This window comes from Sceloporus occidentalis, unplaced genomic scaffold (genome assembly GCF_023333645.1).
Source record: "Sceloporus occidentalis isolate IW3139 unplaced genomic scaffold, rSceOcc1.0.p SCAF_544, whole genome shotgun sequence".
In the NCBI taxonomy this organism is placed as follows: Eukaryota; Metazoa; Chordata; class Lepidosauria; order Squamata; family Phrynosomatidae; genus Sceloporus; species Sceloporus occidentalis.
This window is the reverse complement of record NW_028317524.1, coordinates 105149-111148: the sequence shown is the minus strand read 5'-3', so window position 1 is coordinate 111148 and position 6000 is coordinate 105149.

Below are 6000 nucleotides of genomic sequence, written 5' to 3'. Positions count from 1 at the left end.
CCCTCCCTCCCTCCCTCACCACTTTTTAACTCCCCCTCCCTCCCCTCTCACCACTTTTTTAACCCCCCCTCCCTCACCACTTTTTAACCCCCCCCTCCCACTTTTTAACACCCCCTCAGCCACTTTTTTAACCCCCTCCCTCCCTCACCACTTTTATAACCCCCCTCCCTCCTTCACCACTTTTTTAACCCCCTCCCTCACTCACCACTTTTTAACCCCCCCTCCCTCACTCACCACTTTTTAACCCCCCTCCCTCCTCACTCACCACTTTTTAACCCCCCCCTCCCTCACTCACCACTTTTTAACCCCCCCCTCCCTCCCTCACTCACCACTTTTAACCTCCCTCCCCTCCCTCCCTCACTCACTCACCACTTTTTAACCCCCCCCTCCCTCCCTCACTCACCACTTTTTAACCCCCCCCTCCCTCCCTCACTCACCACTTTTTAACCCCCCCCTCCCTCCCTCACTCACCACTTTTTAACACCCCCCCCCCTCCCTCACTCACCACTTTTTAACCCCCCCCCTCCCTCACTCCCCTTTAACCCCCCCCCCCTCCCTCACTCACCACTTTTTAACCCCCCCCCCCTCCCTCACCTCTACTCCCCCCTCACTCACCACTTTTATAACACCCCCCCCTCCCTCCCTCACTCACCACTTTTTATACCCCCCCTCCCTCCCTCACTCACCACTTTTTAACCCCCCCTCCCTCCCTCACTCACCACTTTTTAACACCCCCCCTCCCTCCCTCACCTCACCACTTTACCCCCCTCCCTCACTCACCACTTTTTAAACCCCCCCCTCCCTCCCTCACTCACCACTTTTTAACCCCCCCTCCCTCCCTCCTCACACTTTTAACCCCCCCTCCCTCCCTCACTCACTTTTTAACCCCCCCCTCCCTCCCTCACTCACCACTTTTTTAACCCCCCCCTCCCTCCCTCACTCACCACTTTTTAAACCCCCCCCTCCCTCCCTCACTCACCACTTTTTAAACCCCCCCTCCCTCACCACTTTACCCCCCTCACTCACCACTTTTTAACCCCCCCCCTCCTCACACTTTTTAACCCCCCCCCCCCCTCACTCCCACTTTTTAAACCCCCCCCCCTCCCTCCCTCACTCACCACTTTTTAACCCCCCCCCTCCCTCCCTCACTCACCACTTTTTAACGCCCCCCCCTCCCTCCCTCACTCACCACTTTTTTAACCCCCCCCCTCCCTCCCTCACTCACCACCTTTTTAACCCCCCCCCTCCCTCCCTCACTCACCACTTTTTTAACCCCCCCCCTCCCTCCCTCACTCACCACTTTTTAACCCCCCCCCTCCCTCCCTCACTCACCACTTTTTAACCCCCCCCCTCCCTCCCTCACTCACCACTTTTTAACCCCCCCCCCTCCCTCCCTCACTCACCACTTTTTAACCCCCCCCCTCCCTCCCTCACTCACCACTTTTTAACCCCCCCCCCTCCCTCCCTCACTCACCACTTTTTAACCCCCCCCCCTCCCTCCCTCACTCACCACTTTTTAACCCCCCCCCCTCCCTCCCTCACTCACCACTTTTTAACCCCCCCCCTCCCTCCCTCACTCACCACTTTTTAACCCCCCCCCTCCCTCCCTCACTCACCACTTTTTAACCCCCCCCCTCCCTCCCTCACTCACCACTTTTTAACCCCCCCCCTCCCTCCCTCACTCACCACTTTTTTAACCCCCCCCCCTCCCTCCCTCACTCACCACTTTTTAACCCCCCCCCTCCTCCCTCACTCACCACTTTTTAACCCCCCCCCTCCCTCCCTCACTCACCACTTTTTAACCCCCCCCCCTCCCTCCCTCACTCACCACTTTTTAACCCCCCCCCCCTCCCTCCCTCACTCACCACTTTTTAACCCCCCCCTCCCTCCCTCACTCACCACTTTTAACCCCCCCCTCCCTCCCTCACTCACCACTTTTTAACCCCCCCCTCCCTCCCTCACTCACCACTTTTTAACCCCCCCCCTCCCTCCCTCACTCACCACTTTTTAACCCCCCCCCTCCCTCCCTCACTCACCACTTTTTAACCCCCCCCCTCCCTCCCTCACTCACCACTTTTTAACCCCCCCCCTCCCTCCCTCACTCACCACTTTTTAACCCCCCCCTCCCTCCCTCACTCACCACTTTTTAACCCCCCCCTCCCTCCCTCACTCACCACTTTTAACCCCCCCTCCCTCCCTCACTCACCACTTTTTAACCCCCCCCTCCCTCCCCTCACTCACCACTTTTTAACCCCCCCCCTCCCTCCCTCACTCACCACTTTTTAACCCCCCCCCTCCCTCCCTCACTCACCACTTTTGAACCCCCCCCTCCCTCCCTCACTCACCACTTTTTAACCCCCCCCTCCCTCCCTCACTCACCACTTTTTAACCCCCCCCTCCCTCCCTCACTCACCACTTTTTAACCCCCCCCTCCCTCCCTCACTCACCACTTTTTTAACCCCCCCCCTCCCTCCCTCACTCACCACTTTTTAACACCCCCCCCCTCCCTCCCCACTTTTTAAGCGCCCCTCTATCTCCTCCGCATCAGTGTTTAAAAGCCGCTCGCTGGTGCCGGCATTTCATGCAGAGCGCCGCAATATGCCGGCATATTGCGGCGCTCTGCATGAAATGCCGGCACCGGGATGGGATAGAGGGCTCCCATATAAAAAAATATCTCCTCTGCATAAAATTTTTTTTTTTAAAATGCCGGTGAGCGGCATTTAAAAAGCCGCTCACCGGCGCCCCCCTTGAGATGGCGCCCATGGCACGTGCCATGGCTGCCATACCCTATATACGCCTCTGCATGCAGGGCTTACACAAAACACGCCTAGAGGCGGCTGATTATGATTCCCGGATTGTGCAACAACAGAAGGAAACGTAGGAGCCGAGAGAGAGGAAGGAAACTAGAGAGACGAGAGACAACGGTGAGAGAGACCAAGGAGCCGGCGCTGCCGCTGTCTGCGCTGTACCGTGTAGTAGTGTCACTTTGTAGGAGTATGGGAGGGGACGTCGGTGCTGTGTATATGTGTCGTGGTGTAGTAGTGTGTGAGGGGGACGTCGGTGCTGTGTATATGTGTTGTGGTGTAGTAGTGTGTGAGGGGAGGTCGGTGCTGTGTATATGTGTTGTGGTGTAGTAGTAGTGTGTGAGGGGAGGTCGGTGCTGTGTATATGTGTCGTGGTGTAGTAGTGTGTGAGGGGGAGGTGCTGTGTATATGTGTTGTGGTGTAGTAGTGTGTGAGGGGAGGTCGGTGCTGTGTATATGTGTCGTGGTGTAGTAGTGTGTGAGGGGGAGGTCGGCGCTGTGTATATGTGTCGTGGTGTAGTAGTGTGTGAGGGGGAGGTTGGCGCTGTGTATATGTGTCGTGGTGTAGTAGTGTGTGAGGGGGAGGTTGGTGCTGTGTATATGTGTCGTGGTGTAGTAGTGTGTGAGGGGGAGGTTGGTGCTGTGTATATGTGTCGTGGTGTAGTAGTGTGTGAGGGGGAGGTCGGTGCTGTGTATATGTGTCGTGGTGTAGTAGTGTGTGAGGGGGAGGTCGGTGCTGTGTATATGTGTTGTGGTGTAGTAGTGTGTGAGAGGAGGTCGGTGCTGTGTATATGTGTCGTGGTGTAGTAGTGTGTGAGGGGGAGGTTGGTGCTGTGTATATGTGTCGTGGTGTAGTAGTGTGTGAGGGGAGGTCGGTGCTGTGTATATGTGTCGTGGTGTAGTAGTGTGTGAGGGGGGAGGTCGGCGCTGTGTATATGCGTTGTGGTGTAGTAGTGTGTGAGGGGGAGGTCGGTGCTGTGTATATGTGTCGTGGTGTAGTAGTGTGTGAGGGGGAGGTCGGTGCTGTGTATATGTGTTGTGGTGTAGTAGTGTGTGAGGGGAGGTCGGTGCTGTGTATATGTGTCGTGGTGTAGTAGTGTGTGAGGGGGAGGTCGGTGCTGTGTATATGTGTTGTGGTGTATTAGTGTGTGAGGGGGAGGTCGGCGCTTGTGTATATGTGTCGTGGTGTAGTAGTGTGTGAGGGGGAGGTCGGCGCTGTGTATATGTGTCGTGGTGTAGTAGTGTGTGAGGGGGGAGATCGGTGCTGTGTATATGTGTCGTGGTGTAGTAGTGTGTGAGGGGAGGTCGGTGCTGTGTATATGTGTCGTGGTGTAGTAATGTGTGAGGGGAGGTCGGTGCTGTGTATATGTGTTGTGGTGTAGTAGTAGTGTGTGAGGGGAGGTCGGTGCTGTGTATATGTGTCGTGGTGTAGTAGTGTGTGAGGGGGAGGTCGGTGCTGTGTATATGTGCGTGGTGTAGTAGTGTGTGAGGGGGAGGTCGGTGCTGTGTATATGTGTTGTGGTGTAGTAGTGTGTGAGGGGGAGGTTGGTGCTGTGTTTGTGTTGTGGTGTAGTACTGTGTGAGGGGGAGGTGCTGTGTATATGTGTCGCGGTGTAGTAGTGTCACGGTGTAGTAGTAGTGTGTTTTTCTGTCTGGCAGGTGGCAGATCGTTATGGCGGGGGTCCCAGTATTACCACCAGGTCTTGAATGTCTTCTCCAGGTAAGATTCCACAGAGACCTTAAAGGAATTGAACTGCTACCTGCGGAGGGGTAATTCTAGGCTACCTGCGGAGGGGGAATTCTAGGCTACCTGCGGAGGGGGAATTCTAGGCTACCTGCGGAGGGGTAATTTGGTAATTGTTGTCCATCCTTTGGAATGTATGAAAGAATCTTAGCACAGGAGTTGAATGGAGTGGGGGTCTCGCTCTGTAGGGTTCTCACAGGGGATGGGGGAGTCTCGCTTTGTGTGGTTCTCATTTTGTTGTAGGGGGTTTTGCTCTGCAGGGTTTTCCACTGGGTGTGGGGGTCTCACTAGGAGTATGTCGGGGGATCTCGTTCTGCCGGGTTCTGATTGGTCTCTTTCTCTCTCGGCAGGTCGGTTCGGTGCGAGTTAAAACAGACGCGTAAGTTCTATATCCTACACAGAAATAACAGCCTTTTTAACACGCAGTGATCCCACGTCACATGCGCAGAACACGCACAGAACACGTCTCTCCGGCCTCAGATCTGACTGGACACGGACTGAATATCATTTTGTGAATGTGCCGTATTCTAAAAATATGCATTTATGGCAAAAAAAAATTTACAAAATGACATAGTCCCTAATAATGTTTTTTTTTGCCACATAGCTTACGATTAGATTGTGAAAATAACCGCAGAATTTTGCCCCAGGTCTCGTACGATCCCTGGTCTTTGGGGTAATTGATTTGGTTTCTGTGAAGATCCTCGGGGGTGGGTCTTCTGTTCTCGTTTTCTTTGATTGGCTAAAATCTGATTATTGAATTACCTTGCAGGTGACAGCGTGTTCCAAAATTACTGCACCTATGATATATTGAGTGGAGACGGGCAGTTACTGTACAGGGCGGAGGAAGAAAGGGACTGCTGTGGCCCCCCGTTTCAATATTCACATCCGTGACCTTCAGGGATATGAAGTTCTTAATCTTCTTTTACCCTCCTCATTCTGTTCTTGGGAAACTCAGGTGAGAAGAGATGCAGCAAACGTGTTTTACTCTCCCTCTTGAGAGGGCAGGAGGGAGAGTTCTCAAGGAGGCGTGGACTTGGACCCCACATAGAACCCTCTGGGAGGTGGAAAGTGAGGCGGGATGGAGACATAGGTGGGATGGAGACATAGAGAACATTTGATGTAAAGTCAGAAAGAGATGTGAGATGGGCACGCGGGCGTCTCATGGGTAGCTAGGAATCTTCTGGGAAGGGGATCACCTGAGAATGAGTGACATGGGGCTAGGTGGGGGAAAGTGAGATGGGGTCACACGGGTCCCCTGGGAAGGTGAGATGGGGTCACACGGGTCCCCTGGGAAGGTGAGATGGGGTCACACGCGTCCCCTGGGAAGGTGAGATGGGGTCACACGCGTCCCCTGGGAAGGTGAGATGGGGTCACACGGGTCCCCTGGGAAGGTGAGATGGGGTCACACGGGTCCCCTGGGAAGGTGAGATGGGGTCACACCGGGTCCCCTGGG